Consider the following 12,164-nt stretch of genomic DNA (forward strand, 5'->3'; position numbering starts at 1 on the left):
CAGTCGCGTCTGTCAGCGGCGCATCGCCGCCTCTCCCCCGCCCCTCTCAGTGAAGGAAGACTGAGAGGGGCGGGGGAGAGGCGGAGATACGCGCTGACAGACGCGCGTGGGGCAGGGCTGCGGCAGTTAGCCCTGCCCCAACCAGGAAGCGCTCCCCGGGTGTATTGAGGGGGATTTGGGGGTGAAGGGACCCCCGTTAAGCCGCGCTATAGCGGCGTTTTAGCAGGGGCACACGTGCCCCTGCTATTTATGAGGTCTGAAGCGAGATTTATTCTCGCTTCAGACTCTCTTTAAGGAAGCCCCTGGTTAGTATGACATCTGAGATGTCTTTCATCTAAGGTACACTTTAAGGCATGAAAAAAAAATATCAACGTGAGATACTTAACACAGTAGAGAGAAGCCTCTGGACAATCTAGAGGCTTCCCTGTCCTCCAAGACTGCACCAATCTAGTGCTGTGACCCCTCTAACATATTTGACAAGAGCTTGTCATATAGGTACTCATGGCCACACTGCACAGGTACAAGTATGGCTTGTGCCTGCACAGTAGCACAGAGCCACTTATGCATAGCTTTTTCCTCTACGCAGGAGCGGCTTTTTCGTAATTGCACAGGAGTGTGCTGTACCTCTGCTTGTGCGGTGCGGCCATGCTTGTACACAGATGGAAGCATGGCAACGAAGAGGAAAAGGGTGGTGTGGATGATTATCAGAGAAGCCTGTGCATCATCCATGAGGTGAGTATCAAATGTTACCTTTTCCCCCCCCCAAAAGTTTCCATAAATAAAGAACAGATGCTGCTTTCAGCTGAGCTGCTTGATATGATATAATCACATTTTTAATACTGCATTTTTAGCTATGGAAGCATAATTTGACTCAAAAGGGTAATATCTGAGCACTCTATATACTAAGCTGTCAGAATTTTATATTTGGATTCTTGCCTGGATTCTTGCTTTTGTAAAAAGATGCTGGTTTCTGGTTTAATATCATATAGGTACTACTGGCAGATTGCCTACTTATGGTTCCATCTGTATAATGTCATATTTGGTATGGAAACATTTTTATGGGCAAATGCATTTGAGCCCTAATTACAAATACAGGTCTATATGTTTAACATTCAGTTTACTGACTTCAATAAAGTATGCATTTATTTTGTCTGAAGGGCTGTCATATATAATTGCACCATTTGCCTAACTGCTTGTAATTAGACTCAAACTGAAAGCATTAGCTCATGATAATAGCCTGTTGAGAGGAATTAGCTCAGTGACATGGATATGTGCAGGGGAATCCATAGAGCCATGATTTCCATTTGTTTTGGTGTACCTTAAAATCCACATTTGTGAAGCCGATAGCTTTTGGAAAACATGGTTAAGTACAGTTACAGAGAAAAGCTGATCATTACATTATTGTTATTAGTGTAAAATGGAAAGGTCTAATTCTTTTTGTTTTCATATTTTCTCTATTATGTGCATAATTTTACATAGTTTTCCATTAGTTTGTTAAATGTCTATTTTATTTAAACAACTTACATGAGTAGTTATAGCAGCTTACTTCCAACATATGCTTCAAAACATAAAGTTTTCCATACCTATCACCTAAAGGACAACTGAAGGGAAAGGGATATGAAGGCTGCCATATTTATTTCCTTTTAAGTGATACCAGTTGCATGGCAGCCCTGCTGATCATCTCCTGTACTACTTTTAGCCACAGACCCTGAACAAGCATGCAGCAGATCAGGTGCTTCTGACATTATTGTCAGATCGGACAAGATTAGCTGCACCCTTGTTTCTGGTGTGATCAGACAGACACTACTGCAGCCAAATAGATCAGCAGGGCTGCCAGGCAACTGGTATTTTTAAAACGACATAAATATGGCAGCCTCCGTATCCCTCTCACTTCAGGTTCTCTTTAAAGGACAACTGTCGATAAAAATTTTCTTTCCTGGACAGAAATGGCGGCATACTCCTGGGTTCAACTCCTCCCCTGAACCCGATTGGACAGATCTTTGAATAAATTAAAAGAATCCAGCCCCCCCTGCCATTCTCTTTTTTTCTGTCCTCGATGGACAAGGTCTTTTTTGGGGTGTCCGTTGTTGTTTTCATTTTATACCTATGGCGCCCGAATTTTTCTTTTTTATAAGCAGGTTCAGCCTCTCCTGCTTCACCTAGCATTGCGCTGCCTAAATGGTGGCTATAGATGCGCCCTACCTAGTTCAGAAGGACGCAAGAGTGTGGGATTCTTCCGCCCTGCTGGCTTCCCCTATGCGCAAGATCTCGCGAGAATTCGCGAGGTCACTACTGATTGGAGGTTGGCCGCTGTCGTCATCCCCGGCCGGAAGCAGTGTATATGAACACTTCCGAACGCCAGAACGGAACAGCTGATGCAAGGCAACGCAGGTGGCTGGCGTGCGCTGCAGGGGGAGTCGGTGGCATTATTTGGCTGCATTATACAGGACGTAGATCCTACTGAGGAGTGCTGGGTGACATCAATCTGAAAGCTGCTGGAGCAGGTATGCAGACTCTTCCTAACAAAATGTGTACATGGCAGGAAAATGTATCTGCATATGAAGGTGACACTCTATATTGGTTTATTGACAGGAATATGGATGTGGATTTGGTGCAAGTTGTGGAACCAATAGAGGAAAGGTAATGATGTCTAAAAGACATCAGTGATTTTCCTACTCTGCACTGGGTGTTTTATAGTTAAATCAAATCCACACTAGGTGAAGGTCATATTAAAAAAGAGTGCTTCCTCTCTTGCAAGAGGCGGATTTTTTTAGTGGAACATACTTTTCTTTCATGTCTCCACAGTCCGCCAGAGGGAGAAGGGAAGAGTAAAGTGTCCAAAGGACACAAGTCCTCATCCAGAACAAGTTCTCGCTCGAGGTCAAGACATTCACTGCCGAGAGACCATCATTCTTCACGTGATGCAAAATCATCTGGAAGAAGCTCTCGCAAGGAACATAAAAAGTCTTCAAAGAAAGAGAAAAAGCGTTCGCCTAGAAGGGACTCTCCCCGGCGACGTTCCTCAAGTAGAAGAGGAGAATCTCCGGAGAGACATTACTATTATAGATCCCATAGGAGTAGATCTCCCAGGAGGAGATACTACTCGCCAGAAAGATATTATTCCCCAGAAAGGAGGTATAGATCACAGAGATATTACTCTCCAGATCACTCAAGGCAGCAGGCAGCAACTTCAGAGCAAAGATATCAGCAACCTGCGAAGTCACTATGCTGGTCATGCGCACAACCAGCTTTACCAGATAAAATGGTGTGCGAAGCTTGTTTTACAGAGCTAGGGAGAGACAAAGACACAGACAACCAGCAAGTGATGTCTTTTATACAGCAGGCGGTTCAGGAAACTTTTAGTAAAATGACCGCTCAAACAGCGCCAGTTCAACCTAGTACATCAGAGGAAACAACCCCGCAAGAGGGTGCTGCTCCCCTTGGGTTTGATTTCGCGCTTGTACCTGCTTTCGTGTCCGCGATTAAAGAAGCTATTGCATGGGAAGAGGACAAGGAGACGAGTAAAGAACCAGATAAATATTATCCGCATCTAAACAAGCAGCCTAGCAACTTTCCACTAATGAGCATTATTAAAGATATTTTCCTTAAAGAATGGAGCAAAGTAGATCAAAAGCCTTCACTGACGAATCGGTTTGCTAAACTATATCCTCTAAGTACTGAAGATGTCAAAATTATGGAATCAGCACCAGTGGTTGATGCCTCAATAATGCGCCTGGCAAGACATGTTACTTTACCTATGGATGACGGAGTTCTGTTCAGTGATCCTCTAGACAGGAAAGTAGACTCAGATATTAAAAAAGCTTTTCTGGCGGCTGGAGCGGCTTGTAAGCCAGCAGTGGCTCTGACGTCCCTGGCCAAAGCTATAAAAGTCTGGATGGAGAATATAGAGATCGCCATCAATTCTGGGGCAGAGAAAACAGAAATTATAAAAGCTTTGGATGAGCTTAAATTATCAAGTGATTTCATAGGAGAAGCGGCTATCGATACCATCAGGTCTTCCGCAAGATCAATGCTACACAACGTTACAGCAAAGAGAGCGCTCTGGCTAAAGCCGTGGTCGGCAGATCAGTCATCAAGAAATAATTGGTGTCGTATCCCCTATGACGGAGTTCACCTTTTTGGAAGTCAAATGGACGGAGCCATAGCCAAGGTGACCGGGGGAAAGTCAGGCCTCCTTCCCCAAGATAAGAAATCTCGACCAGTTAATCCACAGACGACGAGACGATCATTTCCCAATCGATTTCAACAAGCTAAAACGTATAGACCAAGTAGACAATTCAACCGAAATTGGAGGGGAACCCAGTCTACCTTTCTTAAGAACAAATCAAAACCAACTCCGGGATCACAGCAAAAACAGAAGTCCTTTTGAAGGTACGCCCACTCAGACAACACCGGTCGGGGCAAGACTTCAAGCCTTCTGGAATGTCTGGGTGGAGACAGTGCAGGATCCGTGGGTACTAAAAACCTTAAAGAAAGGGCATGCTTGGAAATTCAGAAGAACACCTCCTACAATGAAGTTTCGAGAGACCCATCTTCCTCGCAATCACCACAAACGTCAAATACTGATGGATTATGTACATTCATTAGTACAAACGAAAGCAGTGGTTCCAGTTATGGGAAAAGACAGAGGATTGGGAATCTATTCTTCTCTATTCTTAGTACCCAAAAATTCAGGAGGATGGAGACCAGTCCTAGATTTAAAATGTCTAAATACCTTCATAGAAATCCGCCACTTCAAAATGGAGTCTCTACAAACAATAATAAAGATGATAAGATTGAACGATTGGATGTCAACTATAGACCTCACAGATGCTTATCTACATGTCCCAATACATCGGAAGTTTCAGAAATACCTGAGGTTTGCGGTAAACAAACAGCATTATCAATTCCAAAGTCTTCCATTTGGGATCTCGACAGCCCCTCGGACGTTCTCAAAAATCCTACTCCCAGTAATAGCAAACCTGAGAATACAGGGGTTAAGAGTCTACCATTACCTGGACGATGTATTGTTAGTGAACCAAGATCGTACCACCCTACTGTTACAGCAGCAAATCTTGATAAAGGAACTGGAAAGGTTAGGTTGGTTAATCAACTACCAGAAAAGCCAGTTGACACCATCTCAGGACATGATCTTCCTAGGAGCCCGGTTCATAACCCCGCAAAACAAAGTATGCTTACCAGAAGAGAAGATCATAACTATACGAAGGAAAGTACAGTCAGTGTTGTCACAAAGGAAATTATCATCAAGGCAAATCATGAGTCTTTTAGGGACGTTCTCATCAACCATTCAGATGGTAAAATGGGCGCATTGGCACCTAAGATGTCTGCAAATATTCTTTCTCCAGCACTGGAACAAATCAAATATGCTACAGAGATTTGTTCTATCAATGGAGGTGAAAAACTCGCTTCGTTGGTGGGTGAACAAGACTCATCTTCAGAACTGTCATCAAATACAGCCGGAGGATACAGTCATAATAACGACGGATGCCAGTCAGATCGGTTGGGGGGCTCACTGTCAGGGCTCTACAGTTCAGGAGAGATGGAAAGTCCCACAAGGAGGGGTGCCTTCCAATATTCTGGAGTTGAGGGCAGCCTATTTAGCACTGAAAGCTTTCAAACATATGACCTTTCAAAAGTCTGTCCTGATGCAAATCGACAATACAATAGCAGTGTCGTATATTCGAAGACAGGGGGTACCAGAAGTTGGACATTGCTCAAGGAAGCAAGCCATGTGATGTCATGGGCACGGAAGAATCTCCAGAACCTATCGGCAGTATATTTACCGGGAGCCCAGAACATACTGGCAGACCGCCTGAGCCGGAAGTTTGCAGACCCCCACGAATGGGAATTGAACAACGAAGTTTTCAAGAAGATAGTGCAGAAATGGGGGGAGCCACAGGTGGACTTATGTGCCTCGGCGCAGAATGCGAAGTCTCAGAGATTCTTTTCCAGATACCCTCATCCGTCGGTGCAAGGGACGGATTGTCTGACGCAACAATGGAATTTCCAGATAGGCTATGCCTTTCCCCCGTTTCCACTAATAACGAATCTTTTGCGCAGATTGTTAAGGGAAAGATGTATGATCATACTTATTCTACCGTATTGACCAAGAAGACCTTGGTTCACGCTACTAAAGGAAATGAGTGTGGAGGACCCGTTAACGTTACCAAAGATCCCGGACCTACTTCATCAAGGGAGCCTACTGTATCCACAAGTCAGCAAGTTAAATTTGATGGCTTGGAAGTTGAAAGGAGGAAGTTGCTAGCATTGGGATGTTCAACCGAAGTCATTACAACCTTATTAAAAGCCCAGAAGGTCTCGACCAATACAACATATCATCGCATCTGGGAAAGATTCATTTCATTTTCCGTAGAGAATAATCTAGACTCAATCTCACCAAGAGTGCAAGATGTATTGAAATTCCTTCAAACAGGTGTGGAAAAAGGATTAAGCTTATCGGCTTTCAAGGTTCAGATTTCAGCACTCTCGGCCTTAACAAATGAAAAATGGGCTCTCAATCCGTTGATCATGCAGTTTGTGCAGGCAGTTCAAAAGATGAGACCTCCTAGGAAACCTTTTTTTCCTCAATGGGACTTATGTATTGTGTTGGAGGTTCTGTCAGCGCCACCATTTCATCCAGTGGAGTCAGCTTCTTTGCAAAATATAGCACTAAAGACACTATTTTGACAGCTATCTCATCAGGAAAGAGAGTTTCAGACCTACAGGCTTTAGGTTGCTCAGAAAATCTATTACAGTTCTTCCCAGACAGAGTTGTGATCAGACCAGTTCTCTCTCACATTCCTAAGGTGGCATCTGCGTTTCATATCAACCAGGAACTTACCTTACCTACCTCCGCAGTGGATAGTGATCTTCATCCTCTAGACGTAGGAAACAGTATTAAAGCTTATCTTAGTAAAACTGCTTCCTTTAGGTCATCCGATCATCTCTTCATTAATATTCAGGGAGCTAAAAGAGGTCAGCCATTGGCAACCAGAACCATTGCAAATTGGTTGGTAAAACTTATTCAATCAAGTTATAAATTGAAAGGGCTGGAGATTCCAAAGCAAGTTAATGCCCACTCTACCAGGGGTATGGCGGCTTCCTGGGCAGCCTTTTCGAAAGTATCTGTTCAGACAATTTGTAAGGCAGCTAGTTGGTCCTCACCGCATACATTTATGACTCATTACCATGTCAACCCAGCATGTTTAACGTCTTTATAATTTGGGAAAGCTGTACTGTCGGCAGTTTCTAAATAAATTGTGTATTTTTGTTGCAATCCCGCCCTCAGTTTCTGATTTGTTATATCCCAGGAGTATGCCGCCATTTCTGTCCAGGAAAACGGAAAATTGTATACTTACCTTCCGTAATTTTCCTTTCCTGGATCAGAAAATGGCGGCATACGAATCCCTCCCTCTTGTCCATTCGAGGACTGATTTTCACGAGAATGGCAGGGGGGGCTGGGTTCTTTTAATTTATTCAAAGATCTGTCCAATCGGGTTCAGGGGAGGAGTTGAACCCAGGAGTATGCCGCCATTTTCTGATCCAGGAAAGGAAAATTACGGAAGGTAAGTATACAATTTTCCGTTTTCATCACACAGCTCTGCCTTTCTGCTGTAAAATCATCCTGACATTTCCATATACAGAAAATGTTGGCCCTGCAGGACTGGACCATTTTCCTGCACAGGGGCGTTGCTGTCAACTCCTCAGTCTACATTCTAGTAATTAATGTGCTGAAAGAATTTTATTCATGGTGGTAAGGGGTTAATTTTCCAGAAATGTGTGTTTATTCTCTTCACTTATGCTCATAAAGGCATTATTATCTTCATCAATGTCTTTCCCACCCCTTCCAGCAAGTTGAGCACAGGGTAGCTAGGGTTTCAGAAGTTACACAACATGCAGCCAGAAGTGTAACATCACAAGCAACCTGTCAGGAGTGGTGTATATATATATATATATATATATATCGCCCTGACTGCTAGTTATATTACTGCAATATTACAGTAAAAGGCAACCTGATCAAATTGTTTTCCACCTCAGACTCTCCTACATGCTGCGATGAGAACACAGTGAAGAAGATTTGTGAGTTTGTCTGAAGTCAGCTTTAATTATTTTACTTTGCTCAAAATCTTTATTTCTTTCCTATAACCAGTGGCATAGCAATAGGAAATGCAGAGGTTGTGACCGCAGCAGGGCCCCTGGACCAGAGGTGCACACTAGGGGCCCTCCTTCATCCTTCTTATTAGCTTTTCATTAGTGCTAGTACTTAGTTACGCCACTGCCCTAAATGTGTAAAAAATTGGGATTGTTGGGACATAAAATAAGGAGATGATAGCAACTCCCTGCGCAGGAAATTGTTCAGTCACAAGCCTTTGTGAGCTGTGTGAGGAGTGAAGGATGATGCTATAGCAGAGAGGCAAAGTTGTGTGCAGAAGTAAAGTGCTCCTAGCACTGGTGGTAATGTGCACCCTAATATAGAGTATTTTTTTTAAAAAAAAGTTGTTTTTATCAATAGTTGTCCTTTATTTCCATATACACTAGACAACCATACATTTTACCATTACTGCAACATCACTGCCATCTATGGATTTTCTGTTCCTTGGTTCATTTTAATTGCACAGCATGTGCAATTTGTGGTTGTGGTAGTTTGCCAGATTTGTTCATCTATTTTTATTTTCTAGTTTGGGTCGGTATCGGTTGAAAAGGGCGCCTGAGCTGCCTGTATGAAAAGGGCGCCGCCATAGACATCAATGTTATTTCTGGAAATATGGGCTACAAGGTGTAGAAAAGGGTGCCCGAGTTTTGATATAGGCTACAAGCGGGCTCCCCTTTGTAGCCCATATTTTTTTGGCTACAAGGTTTTCGGGTACAGTAGGGCGCCCCTTTGTAGCCCATATTTTTTCGGCTACAAGGTTTTTGGCTACAGTAGGGTGCACCTTTGTAGCCCATATTATTGCCTTTTTTTGTAGCCAAAGTTTTTATATGGGCTACAAGCGCTCTAAGCCGAATTATTTCATTCCCCCACTATCCATGGCGGCCTGGAGGGGGAATAGTAATTAACACATCCCGGAGTTTTTTTGTAGCCGAAGTTTTTATATGGGCTACAAGTGCTGGAAGCCGAATTATTTCATTCCCCCACTATCCATGGCGGCCTGGAGGGGGAATAGTAATTAACACATCCCGGAGTTTTTTTGTAGCCGAAGTTTTTATATAGGCTACACCAGGTGCCTTTTTTTTGTAGCCGAAGTTTTTATATGGGCTACACCAGGTGCCTTTTTTTGTAGCCGAAGTTTTATATGGGCTACACCAGGTGCCTTTTTTGTAGCCGAAGTTGGTATATATGGGCTCCACCAGGCGCCCTTTTCATATAGCACCCTAAGCTGCTTGGTTACTGTGTATTTTTATTTGCTTGCTCTTGTCTATTTGCTTACTTATCCTTCTGTCCTCTGAAGACACCACTGCAGTATCCTACTCTAGTCCTTTATCAGAGTTACTAATCTCAAACCAAGAGGTCCAAAGGGGTTTGCCTGTTTTACAATCCCTGTATTATTGCTTTAGCTTCCCCCAATAAAGAGATCATGTTAAGGCAGCACCAGAATTGAATGAATGGGTGAAGTGGAGAGAATTCCATTTAGCGTGTCATTTTTTTCCTAGTGAAGTCATTAATTTAAATTAGGCTTTGGGGTAAATTTGTTGATTGATATTATCACACACAAATTTGAAAAGCATGTTTCACAGGTGGTCAAATTCTCCCTTATAAAATAGCCACTTAATTCTGAATAGAAATCCATGTGAACTTGGGCTTCCTCCAAGTTTTTCCCAACTAGATTTTAGGGTAAATGTTACATATGGATTTGACTGAGTGGAATGAATTATCTGTCTTATAGTATTGTATTAGGAGGTAATCTCGTCACAAGCAGTAAATTGAAATATCATTTTTTTGGTCAAGATAGCTTGTACCTCCACCTGCTGGTAATAGATGGTACATATTTATATACTGTATAATTCTACTACTATCAGACCACAAAGTAAAAATAAAAACAAGGAAACAAAAATATAAACATTTCTTGTTAAATTTTATTAATAATTGTAAACGCTACAGTGAAATATTAAAACATACATAACAATAGCAGTAAGAGTGTCCAGAGTCATCATGTACAGCATATGAGAAGCCACGTCTCTATCAGGTGGAGCAACTACAAGTCACATGGCTATGCAAGATAACTTTGTCATAGTTACCTGACATGAGGATCAGTGAGCACTGTGAAGGTAAACACCACAAACAAATAAAGTGAACTGCCATCTAGATGCAACATAAAAGAGAGGTAAATGGGTGAATAAGAATAGGGTACAATACATGAGGTGGGGATGGGGAGGGAGAGAAGGGGTGGACAGGTAATTTCAATGAAAATACAAACCTTTCATATGTAACCACTTGAGGACCACAGGCTTACACTCCCTAGTGACCAAGCTATTTTTTTTGACAATTTAGCACACTGCAGCTTTAATAGTTTTTTCTTCATTGACCAAAAGGTTTATTGAGAGGATGAAAAAAGGTCAGTACAGGGTAATTATGCAGTACAATACTTAGTGTAACACAGCCAACAAAGTATCAAATTCCATTGCTTTAACAGTTTATAGCACGGCCGTACAACTTGGCAGCCAAATTAATCTTGCCTCCTTTTCTGCTTTCCAACAGAGCTTTCTGTTGGTGGGATCTGATGTCTTCTGAGTTTTTTAAAATTAATTCAATTGATCATTTTGTTTTAATAAAACTGGCTTTTTTATTTTCCCTTCCCCTTCCCTATCTCCCCTCTGAGATCCAATCACGCTGAATTCACTATTCATTAGTATAGCATATAGTATGTCATTGCCTTCCTAATGGACTTTTGTTACAAAAATACCAACATTTCATTCTGATTAGGAGACTGAAGTTTTGATGAAATGTTGTAAATCTATAGAAAACGTTTGAATTCTACTTTTAAAAAAATAATAAAGATCAATTATATTGTGTCACAGTAAAGGTGGCCATACACGATTCAATCAAAAAATTTTGATTTTGTCAGTATTCAATTAACAATGATCAATTGTCAAATCAATCGATTTTCTCAGTTTGTTTTATCTATTGATCTATCGGCGGTGGTAGAAAATTCTCATACATTTTTAGAAGAAATTAATGGTAAATGGTAGATTTTTTTGATTTTTAAGCAATACGATCAATCACCAAAATTGAATTAGTTTAAAAGAAATCTAAAAAAAGATCTATCCTTCATTTACCACTTTATGATATTTGATAATAGGCCACATACCATCAAAAATGTGATATGATACCCCCTTTTTTCACAGCCGCAAGCTTGGTATCACAATTCAAAATGCAAAGCTATGGAGCTTCCTACTTGTGCCATAACTACCCACAAAAACTCCTCAATACATATTCTACTCCGGGTTTACCATTTAAAGTGAACCAGAGACGAAGCATGCTCATGTATTTTACCATATATATCAGTGAGAACATTAGAGAAAACACCTACCATGCTTTCTGTTTCATTCTGCACTGCACAGCTTGCTTCTAATCAGCCCTGCTAAAATCCCTGACTGAGCATTCAGTCTGGCTTTGCTCAGGAATATTTATAGCTCAGTCTGTGTTCTCTCATGTCTTTTCAAGTCCAAGCCTGCCCCCTGCTGCCTCTACTCAGGAATCATTATAGCTGAGTCATTATAGCAGAGCCAGACTGATTGCTCAGTCAGGGATTTTATCAGGTCTGATAAGAAACAAGCTGTGCAGTGCAGAATGAAACAGAAAGCATGGTAGGTGTTTTGTCTAATGTTCCCACTGATCTATATGGTAAAATACATGAGGGTGCTTTGTCTCTGGTTCACTTTAAATGTGGCATGTCCTTGCGATGCTACAATATTGTCAGTATTGGATATTGTGTTGATAGATGTTGATCTTTTCCAAGGTCACCATTTCCACACCCAGTTAATTGTGCTGCCTCAAATCACCCAGTGGTTGAGACTTGCCCTGAGCCTGTTTTATACTAATATAAATTTACTAAAGAACGTAGTGTAAAGAGCTTCTGAATATATTTTAATAATAACTTCCTAAGAATAATATTTTAGTTTCTGCATTTATCCACTCAGCAGTA

Source organism: Hyperolius riggenbachi, chromosome 1, assembly GCF_040937935.1.
Source record: "Hyperolius riggenbachi isolate aHypRig1 chromosome 1, aHypRig1.pri, whole genome shotgun sequence".
Lineage (NCBI taxonomy): Eukaryota > Metazoa > Chordata > Amphibia > Anura > Hyperoliidae > Hyperolius > Hyperolius riggenbachi.